At 38.0% G+C, this 17155-nt stretch overlaps 1 protein-coding gene and 1 pseudogene across 5 annotated transcripts in view; one reads left to right on the top strand and one right to left on the bottom strand.

Moving 5' to 3' along the window:
- The window catches only part of LOC138846045 (dnaJ homolog subfamily B member 6-like), a 29228-nt pseudogene extending 20213 nt beyond the window's left edge, over window positions 1-9015 (bottom strand).
- The window catches only part of TENM4 (teneurin transmembrane protein 4), a 2118216-nt gene that overhangs the window by 441804 nt on the left and 1659257 nt on the right, over window positions 1-17155 (top strand). The gene's annotated exons all lie outside the window — the stretch shown is intronic.

The raw sequence follows: 17155 nt of genomic DNA, 5'->3' as shown, positions 1-17155 counted from the left end.
GCATCTGCTTTGCTGTCAGACTCATCATGCATTTCTATATGGTCTTGAATGAATCTCCTTACTTGCTGTGGTCTACTTTCCTTTATCAGATAAAAAATGGGGATAATAGTAGCTATTACATAGTCTTTGTGTGCAGATTAAATTAGATAATATATAGAGAGTGCATGGCATATAGTAGGGGATTAGTAATAGTGGTTGTTCATATTTCTATTTTAGTGGACAGTTCAGTACCTTTCCAAGAAACAAATATGAGTTTGAGATCATGTTTTACCTTTTCAGACCTTTGGGATTTGTAAAAACTCAATTTTTCTAAATTTTATTACTGAGAAAATATCAACAATAAGATAAAAACAATAATAATTCCTGCCCTAATTATACTCAAAAATTATAAATATAACACAAGTGCTTTTTGAACAGATAAATTATTATAATATGTAAATACTTATAAACTATAAACTAGTACAGAAGTCCTTCACATTTTTTTTCAATTATTTACGGCTGTAGGTTGCTAGGCTGCTAAAACCATAGTGTAGATACACAAATATGTTACCTTTCAGACAATCTATGCAACACATAAATGAAAATGTTCTTTGGAGAAACAACTTCCTTATCGAGCCTGCACATACCAGGCCCTTGAAGTGGGAGCCTAAATCACCTGCCCTGGAAAGGCTTTGTTAATTGTTTCTAATAATTCTTACAGCTTCTTCATGATTGCCAAAATAATGCTTATTTTGTATAGAAAGGAGAAATACATATATTTTATAAGATTTCACTGACCCCCCCCAAATGTAAAAGCTGTCTGTTGTGCTCTAAGTCTTTCCATTCCTTATGTTAACACTCAGCTTTAGAATTTAAATGATTTACCTTAGTTCTCAAGGACAAGAAATTAGCAACAGAGCTCCTTCTCAAAGGAATGTAACATTTTATAGTTTGTATATCATTGGCCCCATGTGTTTTCATCTGTAAAACATCTGGGTCTATCAACAATTCCCAAACCATTGGGAGAAGTCTTGTTACTTGCATTGTACAGAAGAGTTAGCTCAGACTCAAAGAGGATCAATTTTCCCAGCACCATTTATTGAATAGACTGTCCTTGCTCCAGGAATTAGTTTTAGATCCTTGATCAAATATAAGTTGGCTGTAGATGTTTGGGTTGATTTCTGGTGTTTCAATTCTGTTCCATTGGTCTATCCATCTGTTTCTGTACCAGTACCATGCTGTTTTGATTACAACTGCCCTGTAGTATATCCTGAAATCTGGTATTGTGATGCCTCCAGCTTTGTTTTTGTTGTACAAGATTGCTTTAGCTATTCGAGGTCTCTTGTGCCTCCATATGAATTTCAGCACCATTTTTTCCAGATCTGAGAAGAAGGTCTTCAGTATCTTGATTGGTATTGCATTGAATCTATAAATTGCTTTTGGGAGAATGGACATTTTGATGATATTGATTCTTCCAATCCATGAGCATGGAAGATTTTTCCATTTCTTGGTATCCTCTTCTATTTCTTTCTTTAAGGTTTTGTAATTTTCATCGTAGAGATCTTTAACGTCCTTGGTTAAGTTTATTCCAAGGTATTTGATTGTTTTTGTAGCTATTGTGAATGGGATTGATCTTAGAAGTTCTTCCTCAGCCATGGCATTGTCTGTGTATACAAAGGCTGTTGATTTTTGTGCATTGATTTTATACCCTGCTACTTTGCCAAACTCTTCTATGAGTTCCAATAGTCTCTTAGTAGAGTTCTTTGGGTCCCCTAAATAAAGAATCATGTCATCTGCAAAGAGGGATAGTTTGAGTTCTTCCTTCCCAATTTGTATCCCTTTAATTTCTTTTTCTTGCAAACTGTTGAAATCTTTACTTAATGCATACTAAACTGATCTTCTGTTAAAAAAAAAAAAAAGAAATTATCAATTCCCAACTTCACTCTCACTGGGATTAAACATGACAATAGGTCTGATCTGATTTCATCATCATTTTAAAAAAATCATCTATTATTTTTCACTTTATGTTTCTGTGTGGGAGCAAACTGTTGAAATCCTTACTTAATGTATACTAAGCTGATCTTCTGTATATTAAGATAATCGAAAATGAATCTTGATGTGAATGGGAGGGGAGAGGGAGTGGGAAAGGGGAGGGTTGTGGGTGGGAGGGACGGTATGGGGGGGGAAGCCTTTGTAATCCATAAGCTGTACTTTGGAAATTTATATTCATTAAATAAAAGTTAAAAAAAAAAGAGGATCAATGAGTTTCTCAAACTATACAGTAAACAAGATGCAAACATTGATTTTTTGACTACAACCCTTGGGCCCTTTACTGTATCTTCACCCCTAACTTATTCAGCCTGGTGGATTACATGTATGGAGCTAATAAAAGTATTATGGTAGGCTTTGCATTCTATGCTTCAAGTCTGCTGAAAAATATTTCCACGTAGTCAGCTAGCAACTCCATCTGATATCGACTGTCTGATTTGTTTATCAACTCAATCCCAGGTATGTGCACTTGGGACTTGTGCCTTACGTCTCCGTGCCTTGTTTTAAACATCTACTGAGTGGACATAAACGAAATGAGTCCTGTGGTATTTAGGATGCCATTGGCCACATGAATGAAGATCCAGGATTTGCAATTGTTTAACCAATGAGGACATTTATGGCCTCCTGTTGTACTTTGCTGGATACAGGATAAGTGTAAGATTCAATCATGTTCTCAGAGTCCTTCCTGCATTTCCACTCTGTCAAACCAGGATAACATCTCTTATTGTTGCAGTGGATTCATTTCTGAGAGGAGGAGCGTTGTGGGGGCAAGAGGCGTGGAGTCACCACCCAGACCTGGGAGTCGGGTGAAAGCAGGCCTGAGGCAAGCAGCCTGCAGACTCATTTATTTCAGTTGCTGCAGCTGCTTATATAGCCAAAGCAGCCAATCCAGTCAAGGGGCGGTCTATGCCCTAACCAATCACAGCCTGTTGCCAGGCAGTTTCCAAAGCCATCCAATCACAGCCTGTTGCCAGTCAGGCTGTGTTGCCAGGCAGTTCTGAAACCATCTAATAACAGCCTGTTGTCAGGCTCTGTTGTCATGTGGTTTCCAAAGCCATCCAATCACGGCCTGTTGCCAGGCAGTTTCTGTTGTCAACAGCCATCTTGACATGACCTTCTCACCTTCTCATTCCACCACACCTTATGACTGCCCAATGCCTAACTTGGTCCCAAGAATTATTTAAAGACAGGCCAGCTCTTGCCAGAACACTTGTCCTCTCTTTAAGTCCTTCTGAAATTTTTCCTGGATATCACTTAACAGATTTTCTCTCATGTCCCATTGACTAGGATCAAATCACATGTAGTTCCTAAACTAATTAGACATGACAAATAATTGTGTTAGGGTATAGACACACTTGATTACAAAAAGTTACATGATTTTTCTAAAATTCCTGTGACTTTCTGGGAGATTACAATTCTCACAGACCCTAAGAGCTTTTTTCATTAACTGTGTGTTACATAAATTTTATTTTATTTTTTTTTTTATTTTTTGACAGGCAGAGTGGACAGTGAGAGAGAGAGACAGAGAGAAAGGTCTTCCTTTGCCATTGGTTCACCCTCCAATGGCCGCACCGTGCTGATTGGATGGCAGGAGCCAGGTGCTTCTCCTGGTCTCGCATGGGGTGCAGGGCCCAAGCACTTGGGCCATCCTCCACTGCAATCCCTGGCCACAGCAGAGAGCTGGCCTGGAAGAGGGGCAACCGGGACAGAATCCAGTGCCCCGACCGGGGCTAGAACCCGGTGTGCCGGCGCCACAAGGATGGAAGATTAGCCTAGTGAGCCGCGGCGCCGGCCGTGTTACGTAAATTTTAAACTCTGACACATCTATTGATTATGAAATGGTAATGTTTTAGATGTTTTACACACACATACACACTTATACATGGTTCGATGGGATTCAGAAAATTACTGAAATTTTAAAACATTCTATGTGTAAAACTATGGTCATTGACACAACCCATATGGAAAGCAGGTGAGCAATAACTTTCAGCATTCCATTGTGCTACCATCCAAGAAGGTGCAAGCATTTATAACGGGAGGACCAGGGAGGAAGGAAGAAATTTCAATATAACTATCATTTTGTAAATTAATAATATTTTAAAATATATACTTACTATTTAAAATAGATGCATTTTAAAAATAAATTAGGCATTACTGTGTTTGACATCATAAAACTATGCATTTATTCTGTAGTTAATGAAATCTCAAGCTATACTTATTGGCTGTTTTTTACTGATTTGTGGGAGATTTTAATATCCCAATCATTGTTTTTGTTGTTTAGGTCATCGATATACTTTCTCCTATCTCATACTTGTCTATGATATTCTTTGGCCAATAGAAACCTTTGTTTTTGATGAAACCCAAACAAGCTTTCTCTTTGCATTTTTTTTTAAATTGTGTTTAAGAACTCTCTGAAAGCCCCAATATCATAAAGACAATTAGAAATGTCTCTCCTTGAACTTTATATTATCTTTAAATCCATTTTTAGATTTATCACCATATGCTATACTTTTTTAACCTTTATTTAATGAATATAAATTTCCAAAGTACAGAATATGGATTACAATGGCTTTCCCCCTCCCATGACTTCCCTCCCATCTCTCGCTCCCTCTCCCATTCCATTCACATCAAGATTCATTTTCAATTATCTTTATATACAGAAGATCAATTTAGTATACATTAAGTAAAGATTTCAACAGTTTGCACCCCCACCGAAACACAAAGTGTAAAATACTGTTTCAGTACTAGGTATGGTGTTAATTCACATTGTATAACACGTTAAGAACAGAGATCCTACATGAGAAGTAAGTGCACAGTGACTCCTGTTGTTGACTTAGCAATTTGACATTCTTGTTTATGGCGTCAGTAATCACCCTAGCCTCTTGTCATGAGTTGCCAAGGCTATGGAAGCATTTTGAGTTCGCCGACTCCGATCTTATTTAGACAAGGCATATGCTATACTTTTAAAGGGCTCCAGCTTCATTTTTGTTAACACATGCTACTATGCAAGTGATCATTGATCCATTGATGTATGACGCCTATTTGTGGTCCTGCATGAGCAGGGTGGTTAGGCCACAGTTAGTCCACAGCTGGTGCCTTGCTGTCCAGTGGTGGTCTCATCCTTCTAGGAGGTTCTTTACCAGGCCTCTAGTTTCCTTACAGGCATGCACTTATCAGAACTTAGATTCTGTGGGACCTTCTGACAACCTCTCATGCTCTGTTTTGACAAGTTTCACCTCCTCAATCCAAGGAGGGCTGAACAATTTTATGGGAATTTGCTAAAGCTTTGTGGAAGTTGTTGGAATCTACCTCTCTTGTATCCTATCTACCAGATGCCATATAATAGTATACAAGGGAAGCTGGCAAATGTAGTTTTATATTTTTTAATTCTTTTGAAGTGACTGATTGTCTATTCATCATTAATTAATTCTTAGATAATTCATCGTACTTTTAGTAGTGTTTCATTTTGTCTTGCATTCTATGGTTTGTTGTTGGTAGAGAGGGATATACTTGATTGCACATATCGAATATGTAGTCATGAATTCTTTTCACATTTTCTAATCAGTTTCAACAGTTTTTCTGCTGATTGATATCCTAGGTACATCATACTAGCATGTGCACTAGTTATACTTTTGACCCTTCCTTTCCGATCTTCAAATTTCTTGGGGTGGGCATTTAGTATAGTTCAGATGCTGCTTGGGACACCCTCATCCTGTATCTGAAGGCCTGGTTGAGTCCTGGCTCCACTTCCAATCCAGATTCCTTCTAATTCACACCCTGGAAAGACAGCAGATGATGATTCAAGTACTTGGGTCTCTGTGGGGAGACCCAGGTTGAGTTCCTGGCTGCTGCTTTGACCTGGTCCAGCCCTTGGTATTGCAGACATTTAGTAAGTGAACCAATGAATAGTAAATCTCTTTCTCTCTGCCTCCTAAATAAAATTAAAATGAACAAAATTTAAAATCTTTTTTCTTTTTTTGCTTGCTTGTATAGTGCACCATTCAATTAACATTAAGCGGTATTACTGGTAACTACAATCTCCTGTCTCTAACCTTAAAGGAAATGTTCTAAAGTTTCATAATTGAATATTATGTTTTCTCTTTGTCGTTGGCAAATAACAATTAGAAAATAAAGGAAATTTTCTCAGTTTTCTAAAATATGTCATGTTAAATAAGCTAGTTATTTCATTTTGTCACAGATTATTTTATAAATCAATTGAAATGCTCCCAATTTTTCATCGATAGATTTCTGATATGAAACTATTATTACTGAGCACCGATTGTGTTTGGACAATATACTATTGTTTGTATTGTCTATTTTGAATGATCAAAAATATTTGCCATCATTTTTACTATAACTGAAGGAGAAGGAAATCTATGAAGGAATCATGAATCCAATCTCTGTCAGTCAAATGTGAGGCTTAGCTCCAACATCAGCACTAACATGCTTGAATGAGCAGTTTAAGATTTTAGACATTAATATCCTCTTTATAAAAATAAACACAGTAATGTGAGTTTATGAATAAATTATGTGATCCTCTAAGAGGTCTTGAGAAAGTCACCTAACATGTTACATCAGGATTTCACTTCTAGCCTTTCCAACTGTTTCCCAATGAATTCTACTCTTATATCCTTAATCCTCATCTTCCAGATACAGTGTTTGGGGCTCTCAGTTCTCCGTGTTTTTGCACATATTGTAGCTTTTGTGCAGAATGAGCTTCTGATCTCATTTAGAATTAGTTGACAAATAGCAACAGATAGAACTTCTTTCCTGATTAATAAGGCTGAAATTTTTTGGAAACTCATCAAGTAGCTCACAACATAGGCAAAGAGAACCAGAACAGCATGGTGAGTCTGGAAAGCAGGAACCCCTTGATCATCTTGTACAATGTCACATAATAGATCTACTACACGTGATTATTCTATCACTTAGTAACAGCTGTTGTGGTCTGAATGTTTCTCACAGTTAATATTGCAAACTATCTCCAGTGCAATAGTATTGAGAAGTGCAGATATTAAAAAGTGATTGAGTCCAGAGGAATTAGAACCCATATAGAATGTCATGAGATAGTCCTTCCCTTTCCCCCTTGTGAGATATCAAGAAGGCAGGAATTGGACCTCTATGTATTTTTTCTCTTTTTGATAATGGTCATTCTAACTGGAATGAGATAATATATCTCATTGTAGTTTTGGATTGTGAAATGCGATCATACGAGCATCTCTTCATATATTTCTTGGCTATTTATTTTTCTTCTTTTGTAGACTTTACCTGTTTCTGTTAATCAATGCATCATAAATATTAGGAAACTTTTGGAATAAGATATCATTACTATTTTGAGATAGGTTGTGTATCTAACTCAAAATCCTTCAGACCAGTTGGGATTTTGGTTTTCAATATTACCAAAATTATTATTTGACTTTCTTTTTGCATTGACAAAACACTACTGGCACTGTATGGATGCTGGCAACTTTATATGGCATTTTTAAAAACCGGTATATTTCAGAAACTAATATTTTTCTATTCAGTATAGACAATTTAGATCCTTTCACTTTCTTTTTCTTTGGAAGTAGATATGGGTGTTACTTATTGATATAAGACTGTATCAACATTCCAGTTTATTTTATATGAACAATTTTTACTTTTTTTGTATTTAAAAGCAAGATTTATTTAAGCCAGAGAACTCCAGCCAGACTGGCCTGGAGGGGGGGGGTTAAAAGAGGCAAAACCCAAAGGGGCTGGTGGTAATGGGTTTTTTAAGTACTATTTTGGGGAAAAGAGAAACTGTCGATCAGTACAAGGTGGGAAGAATCCCATCAAAAGAACTGATTTGTGCTCTTATTTACCCTGTCTGGCTTGCTCATGATAAAACAAAAGAGCTTTCAGAAGGATGGGATTCCTTATTTGTTTTATAGTGAGCCAAGTATTCAAAAGTGTGGAGTAACCACACTCTTGCTATTCTCATAAGATTGGAAGCTCCTCCTTAGGAGCAGGCAGGCACTCTCTTTTTTTTTTTTTAAGATTTATTTATTTATTTGAAAGTCAGAGTTACACAGAGAGAGCAGAGGCATAGAGAGAGAGACACAGACAGACAGAGGTCTTCCATCCGATGGATCACTCCCCAATTGGCCACAACTGCCGGAGCTGTGCTGATGCAAAACCAGGAGCCAGAGCTTCTTCCAGGTTTCCCACGTGGTTGCAGGGGCCCAAGGAACTGGGCCATTTTTCACTGCTTTCCCAGGCCAGGGCAGAGAGCTGGATCAGAAGAGGAGTAGCTGGACTAGAACTGGTGTTCATATGGGATGCTGGCCCTTCAGGCTAGGGCATTAACCGCTGTGCCACAGCACCAGCCCTATGGCACTCTTGACATTGCTAAGGATAACTTTAGGGGAAAGCAAACATTTTGCACCCTCATTTTGTACCTATTCTGACTCCTCACATTCCCTGACCCAGAAGAATGGACCCTAACTTCTGTTAGGAGGTATGGGACAATGACCACTCTGGCTTCTTCAAGCTGGGTAGGGGCACAGTAGGGAACATCAGTCAAAACAGGGTTGCAGCTGGAGGTGGCCTTTCAAAGGAGACACAGAGCCAGCTTGAAGAAACTGTTTCCAACTGAGGTTTCATATTCATGGCCATCGAGAATGTCATTCTTTCAAGTCTTGACTTCCATTACTGAGCTGGCCTGGGAGGAGAGCTGGCCTGAATGGAAGGTAGGGCAGCATCTCTAAAAGGAGATTTACAGTTCCGGCTGCAAGGTTACTGACCCTGCTTGGTCATCCCCTCATCACTGGTGATCATTTTGGAAGCTGGGCCAAGTGAAGGGCTTTTCAGCTTAGAGCCAATAAGGTCTGCGACTCTGACTTGGGAGTCCTTTGACTCCAGCACAGTTCGGTTTTCATTGACCCAGGTCAATGCATCACTGACAGTGTTCTTCATGACTGCTGTCTGTCCAAAGCCTTGGCTGTCCACATCAAAAACCAATGCCATTTGGGGTGGATTGGCCTGTTGGGTCTCCTCAATGGCAGATCACTTTGTAAAACAGTTGTTAACTGGCCTGCCACCTATCCTTACATTGTTCCGGCTGCCTAGCTTGCTCCTTTTCCTCCTGTTTTCTGGTAAATTAGACCACAGAGGCAACCTTTAATGTCAGCCAAGAGGGTACTCAGTCCTGTCCCTCATCTTTAGTGGCCTGAGATAGAAATATCTAGTCACAGACATATTCAGATAGTGGTTTTTTATCTGTGTGGTAGACAGTGCTCATGAGGAAAGATATGTCCTCATTTTGAGATTAAACATGATGACTACCTTACCTATAAATTTTGAAGTCACTAGTAAAACTCTCTCCCTTAGTATGGTTTGAAAAGGGAGGTTTTGTCTGTTTACTGTGCCCATGGCAAGTTAAATCTAGCTGTGAAATCATCATTTCTTCTATATGTAGCCAGGCAATTATTACAGAAAATTGTTAGCCATCCCTTTTATAAGGTATGAAGATCAAATTGGACATTCTGGGGAGTTCTTCAGAATAGATTCAATTTCCCATCTTGAAGAGAACAGAGAAATGAGGGAAGAGGTCAGGCTTCCCAGATCACTTACTGTCAATAACTTAATATCAAATAAAAACTTAGCAAGTAATTTAACTGTCAAATAACAACTAATGAAAACATTTACCAAAAGGTTCAATGCCTTCTATAAATTTCAAACCAAGAGTACGTCTATTTGGAAATGTAAAACTTTTAAAATCAACAATCAAATTCTTTCTTCAAATGCAAAATTTGTCTTGCTCTAATATACAAAACTATCAACATATAAGAAAAGGATGAGAAACTATCCAGTATTAAAGGAAGCCATGTATTTACCCAGTGTAAAAACAAAAGTGAATCTCTATGACATGGCTGTGAAATTGAGAAGTTAAAAACAAAATCCCCTGAGAGATGCTTATACAAATGATTAAATTTCTCTTTGTCAGATAAATCATCCTAATTAGCATTCAGAAAACATGGCATTTAATCTAAGCTCATGTTTTGGGGCTGTTTCTATATTTTCAAAAGACAAATAGTCAAATTTTAGATGCATAGGTGAGGACTAGGCTGAGACCAGGAATGGAGAATGGAATCTCCAGTTCAAAGGGACTTGAAGGGGAGCTGCATCTGCTGTTGATGTTGTATGTGTTTGTTGTATCTTAAAGGGGACATGGTGGGCTCTGATAAAGGCTAAGGACATGGTCTCCTCCCTTGGATTATTTTTTGTTTAATTGTTCTGAGAAAGATTAAACAAATGGCCCAAAGTTGCAAAATGTGTTATTGCAAGTGTGAGTCAGGGGGCAGGTGATAAGAAGAAGCATGATTATTTCTGGATAGCATTTTGCAATGTAATTTCATGTTTCTTTTCTTATGTTTGATACTAAAAGTTACTTTGGGAAATAGGAGACAATGTTTTACAGGTGAATATAAACAAGTTTTCTGTGACTAAAAGACACATCTAAGGGTGGTCCACATCATTGTTAGTGTAGCTTGAACTGTACACTGCATCCATCCATAAGCTCATCTCTGAATCTGAACATTTTTGTGTCTGCACCACCTTATAAAATTGTTGAAAGATGTAACGCAAGCACCTATGAAAACACAGTTCCAATATCTAGGTGTTAAAATTGGCCATTTAAAAAAATGAAAATATAAAAGGGCACTTGAAAAAGGCCATGGTAAATGGAATTAAAAGATAAAGTTTATTTTGGTACAAAAGTTTTCTGAAATCTGTCCATACAAGGAGTCCTTAAACAGTGTACAGAAAATGTATATTATGGAAAATCTGTGCATGACTTTCAAATATATATTTATATAATAGTGAATGAGAACTATTCCTATTACCTTACTTATTAGACTCAGGTAGAGAAAGGCTTTGTAGCATACCTTCTTTGTACTTGGCACACTGGTGCACAAGTTTGAGTAGTTCTGCCCTCACCTGCAATATCTGCATCAGTTGTCTTTGTTCTGATGTTGGTTTACTCTGCTGTTGCCATTACCAGTAGTGTAGGTCAACTCTTCAGATTCCAGAGAGAGAAATGCACCCATAAATACTTTCTGCAAATAAATACACAAACAGTGGAGACACAGTGAGTGTCGGCAGAAGAAAAACAACCAGATCTCTCAGCATTTTTTCTCCTAACCATATAGGTTTGACTATAGGTGAATACAGCTAATTCCTTTAGCATTCAGGAAAGATACAAATTTAGAGGATAAAATTTAATATGAGAATTTTTTTTTAAATTTGTGGGAAATGAATATTATGAAGAAACTATCCATAAATTTTTGCACCAACATAAACTTATCTTTTAATTTCATTTTTCCACAGCCTCATTGAAGTATCCTCATATCTACTAAAAATCTGTGTATCTGTTTAGGTTTGGTATTTTGCCTTCTGCTAATTATAATTCCTGCTATGGTAAGCAAATTGCCCATTCCCCATACTGAAAGGTTTGCTCATATGTGACACTGCAATGCAAAATGTAGGAAAAGTCCTCTGCAAGCTAGGATGATTGGTCTTCTTGTGCCTTGCCTAGGTTAAGCCCCATAGTCTGAGGCCTCATGGTCCATGAGGAGACTTCACCTTCCTCAGCTGGACAGCCTCAGCCAAAATCTCTTTTTATTTTTAAAGATTTTATCTATTTATTTCAGAGGTAGAGTTACAGACAGTGAGAGGTAGAGACAGAGAGAAAGGTCTTTCTTCCGTTGGTCCACTCCCCAGATAGCCGCAACGGCCAGAGCTGCATCAATCCAAAGCCAGGAACCAGGAGCCAGATGCCTCCTCCCTGTCTCCCATGTGGGTGCAGGGGCTCAAGGACTTGGATCACCCTCTACTGCTTTCCCAGGCCACAGCAGAGAGCTGGATTGGAAGAGGGACAGCCAGGACTAGAACCGGCGCCCATATGGGATGCCCGCACCACAGGCAGAGGGTTATTAACCTACTGTGCCACGGAGCCGGCCCCAGCCCAAACTTCTAAGCACATTACAGAGCTCTTCAGCTTAAGATGAATGATGTCTTGAATTAGGTTCTTCTCACTCGCACCTCCACATAATTCCCAAGATGAAAAATAGATAATGAATAGATATTTAGAATCCCATGTTTTTCTTTAAACTTTGGCACCTGTTACTCCTTGTCTGATAGAAAACAATAGTAATAAAAGAGAAAACAAATATTAATGAGAAAACTCAGAAACAGCTGAGATGCTTGATTTTCAACAGCTTTCTGTTTCCATAAACATGTGGACACATACTTTTAATTTCCTCCTGCATATTTATAATATAGTTATATTTTTGATTGTGAACCTGTTTCTACTTGTTTTGTTAGACTGGAAAAGTAAAGATCAAAATAGCATGCTTTGTTGAGTACCTACTATGTGTATTATGTTGAACATCTTAATTGTATTGATCTGTTTACTCTTTCAATGAACTTGATGAATTGTGTATTACTTCCATTTTACATTTGGGCAAAGCAAAACCACAGGCTAAGTAGCTCAAAGGTTAGTAAAGCAGGTTGTAAAAAAAAAAAAAAGAGTATGTTTTTGAGCACAAGTAATCCAAATTGTCCACATTGACAGTCCAGGCTGCAGTATATTCCCTAAACATTCACTTCAGCGTAGCATCTTCAGGTCCTTGGCCACCTGGACAACCGTGATGACCTATGGCCTGGCAACATCTGTCTGCTTTAGTGCTTCTGTCTCTGACAAGTGTGTGTTTGGATACTCCATGAGACAAAATGTGAATACAACAAAGATTCTTAACATTCCTTTCCTTTTTTATTTTTAACATATTTCATGCAAATATAAAAGTCCTAAAGAAACCTAAGGTGACTCTTTTTGGAACATAGCCTGTACGATACCTTTATAATGAAAACGGCATCATCCTAATCAGACAGCGCAGGTTAAATCTTGGATGATTCTTATTGTCAGGTCATCTCAGACTGGTCAGTTACTCATCCATACTGAGTCTGTTTCTTTGCAAAATGGAACATTCAACATATACCATGGTCTCCTCTGACAGCCAGACTTCTGACTCTCATCTCTTGATTTTGCTCCCCTTTTGGCCACTCTTCCATTTATAACCAAGACAGTTGCAGTACATTCTTACTCCTCTGTCCTCAACTTTCATGTGTTTTCTCTATCCTACCAAGGAAAAAGGAAGGAATCAGCATTTATTGATATCTGACACTATATGTCAGATTCTGTAGAAGAACTTACCATTTTACAAAATCCTTTTATCACTTAAAGCATGCATTTAGCTTTATGGAACAGAAATTCTACCTTGGTTTAACCAAGTAGCAGTTTTAATTTCTTCCTGCAACAAGAAGCCTCGCCAGGCTGGCATCTTGGCTCCATGATTCATCGGAGTAGCAATATGGCTGCTCAGTCTCCATTACCGCAAATGAGAAGAAAGAAAAATCAAAGAGCAAAGGGTAAATGCCAGCTGAGTTTGTCTGCATTTGCAAAGTCTTCACTAAAGCTCCAAGGAGTTACTTTCATTTAGAATTTCATTAGGAATTGTGTCACAAACTCAGAAAGGAGACTGGGGAATTCTGTTGTGTAAGCTGGGCATATGGCCACCCTGATCTTAATTAGGAGTTTGTTAGCAAGGAGGGAGACGAAAATGGATGGTGAAGAAGCTACCAAAAATGTTTATAGCAGTATGCTCCAATGCAGTGAAAGTGCAAGGATTTAAATTTTCGGTATTTGTATATTTCAGAGAGAATGAGATGCCAAGCCTAGCAAACATAGCCATAACGTGTCCCCATCCCTTTCTTTCCACTATTATATATATTATTCTTAAGGGTCCCTAGCAAGTTTGCGTCTTCCTGAAGAAGTTGGAATAGAGAGCGTTTTACATTTTCCTTGCCTTCATGCCATGGAGGATTTGCAAATACAATTTCAGTGAGCACCCCATGTGTTCCAGGCACCATTCCAGGAAATTATTTCTCTGGCTGAGAATTCCACATTCAGAAAAGCTGAGCAGTTTGCCCAGGGTTCCAGAGTTGCTAAGTGGGTTTCCACTGAAGGTGAGTGAGTCCCTTCTCATTATGTCACTTCCACAACCAGGCAAGAGTATTTAAAATTTATTAGAAGGAACCTCAAAGATGAAACCACTTTCAAGATATGTAATCATGGAATTTCAGACGGTGGCCTCACACTCTGTCCAACTGTGAATTATTTTCAATTTGGTCCTAAATCAGAGCAGGGAATGTGAGTAAGATTAAAGGCTTTTCTCTCATTGTTCTTGTTTATTGTCACAGAAGCCCTGTAATAAAAATCCTAATTATGATGCGGGTATAGTTCTGAATGCTTACGCACATTACCTCTTCCTTATTCTTCTGAAGTCCCTGAGCAGTGGAGCAGACAGAGAGTTAACTCCACTGAGTGAGAAAGAAGTAGCCGTTAAGAGTATCAAACACAAAGATCACACTAAGATCACTGCCTTAACTTTATATTTTCAAAAACTAGTTCTTATGTACCTTGCATAGACTTAGTCACCAAGACACTTCATAAACAAGCTTTCAGATGGAACATGACATATGGCTGGATTTTTTGAAAATATTTTTGTTCAACAACATCCAAATTAAAAACTAATTTTCTTTCCAGGGTCAGTATCAAGAAATATTTTAAATATTCAACTTCTTTTAAAAGAAAATTTAGTAATCATCATATTTAGGGAAATAAACAATCACTTGACATTTTCTTACTCTAAACTTCTTGAACTATTGATATTATATTAAAATAAATAATAACTGAGTAGCATTCACATCAAAGATTTTTTAAAAAGTACACAACACAGGAGAAAAAAAAATTCATTAAACCATCCCTGTCGCTAGAATTTTTGACACAGATATGTTGAGCACCTGCTATGAGTAAGACCTTGTAGCACGTACTAGAGTAAAAAATGTGAAGCTCAAGTAGTATAGATTTCCTTGAGAGCTATGCTTACCTTTGTGCCTACACCTCGTACAATGCAATATTTGCTCAACTGATACAGGAGGGAAAGAGAAGGAAGGAACAGTGAGAGGGAAATATGGATGAAAGGATTTGATATACTCATTTATTCGAAGATGACAAAGAGGGAGAGGTAGAGGCAAGGAAGAAGGAGATGAAAAAGGAAGCCTGACCTCCTTCCCCACTGTGCGTTGTTTAGTAGCCTGTCAGTGCCCAACAAGAGTCACAGGGATTCTACCCCTCCCTCCAAGCCTACCACAATATATGGTATCTGGATTGTGTTCCATAAATTGTTGCCAGTTGAATAAATGAATAAATATGCATTTTTACCCTCCCATTATATTTACTTATTAGTCTCTTTTCTGCCCAGGATCTGGCTTTCAGATGAATTCTTTCATGTTTTCTTACATATGATTTGTTGAGAGATTTTTTTTTAAACTTTTATTTAATGAATATAAATTTCCAAAGTACAGCTTATGGATTACAATGGCTTCCCCCTCATAACGTCCCTCCCACCCGCAACCCTCCCCTCTCCCACTCCCTCTCCCCTTCCATTCACATCAAGATTCATTTTCGATTCTCTTTATCTACAGAAGATCAGTTTAGCATATATTAAGTAAAGATTTCAACAGTTTGCTCCCACACAGAAACATAAAGTGAAAAATAATAGATGATTTTTAAATGATGAAATCAGATCAGACCTATTGTCATGTTTAATCCCAGTGAGAGTCAAGTTGGGAACTGATAATTCCTTCTTCTTTTTTTTTTTCTTTTTTTTACAGAAGATCAGTTTAGTATACATTAAGTAAAGATTTCAACAGTTTGCACCCCCATAGAAACACAAAGTGAAATATACTGTTTGAGTACTCGTTATAGCATTAAGTCTCAATGTACAGCACGCTAAGAACAGAGATCCTACATGAGGAGTAAGTGCACAGTGACTCCTGTTGTTGACTTTACTAATTGACACTCTTGTTTATGGCCTCAGTAATCTCCCCATGCTCCAGTCATGAGTTTCCAAGGCTATGGAAGCCCCTTGAGTTCTCCGACTCTTATCTTGTTTAGACAAGGTCATAGTCAAAGTGGAGGTTCTCTCCTCCCTTCAGAGAAAGGTACTTCCTTCTTTGAAGACCTGTTCTTTCCACTGGGATCTCACTCACAGAGATCTTTCATTTAGGTTTTTTTTCCCCCCCAGAGTGTCTTGGCTTTCCATGCCTGAAATACTCTCATGGGCTTTTCAGCCAGATCGGAATACCTTTAGGGCTGATTCTGAGGTCAGAGTGCTATTTAGGACATCCGCCATTCTATGAGTCTGCTGAGTATCTCGCTTCCCATGTTGGATCACTCTCCCCTTTATTTATTCTATCGGTTAGCATTAGCAGGTACTAGACTTGTTTATGTGCTCCCTTTGACTCTTAGTCCTTTCATTATGATCAATTGTGAACTGAAATTGATCACTTGGGGTTGAGAGATTTTGACATTAGTCCCTCTGAAAGTGATTTCTTGCAAAAGTCTAATTCTGCTTTCACGTGCTGCTTTTACTTCTGTCACTCCACCTGGGTAAGGAAGCTGGAAAGCAGAGAGTATCAGAGGAAATAGTGGAGTAGTGAAAAGACAGGTAGCCTCTGGTTCTTCAGTAGAGGCTGATTTTTGCTCTTCCTCCATACTCTCCACTACCCTCAGAAAGCCCTTTTGTCCTTCCCTAATTAGTATGAATAAGAAAAGTAGCTATGCCTCTTTTATGATCTTTAATGAATTAATCCCTTATGAAATCTCTCACTGAGGCATGAAAACAAAGGTTGCAAGCTGATTACCATCCTCATTAATAGAATCTTGACATGGAGAAATGGCTTCTTCTGGGATTCCTCTGCCTTCTTTGTCCAGAGCTACATTTCGCATCACAGGAGTGTTGGCATAGTGATACATTTCAATGCTAAAGGAGATAATGAAAAAAAAAATCAGGCAATTGGAATAGAAATTACAGCTGATGAAAAGGAATTTCTTAAATTTGATTTTACCTAACTTTTCAGAAACATCTATTAGAATGTGGTGGGCCATGCTGCATACTATTAAAAGTACGTTAATTTGAACTTGAAACATAAGTAAATAATCAAGAATAAATAAAGACACATGAGCTAAGCTAAAATGACTCAG

The sequence above is a fragment of the Oryctolagus cuniculus genome, chromosome 1 (genome assembly GCF_964237555.1).
Source record: "Oryctolagus cuniculus chromosome 1, mOryCun1.1, whole genome shotgun sequence".
NCBI classification, from domain to species: domain Eukaryota; kingdom Metazoa; phylum Chordata; class Mammalia; order Lagomorpha; family Leporidae; genus Oryctolagus; species Oryctolagus cuniculus.
The sequence above is the reverse complement of the archived record's forward strand: the minus strand, read 5'-3'. Positions and strand labels throughout refer to the sequence as shown.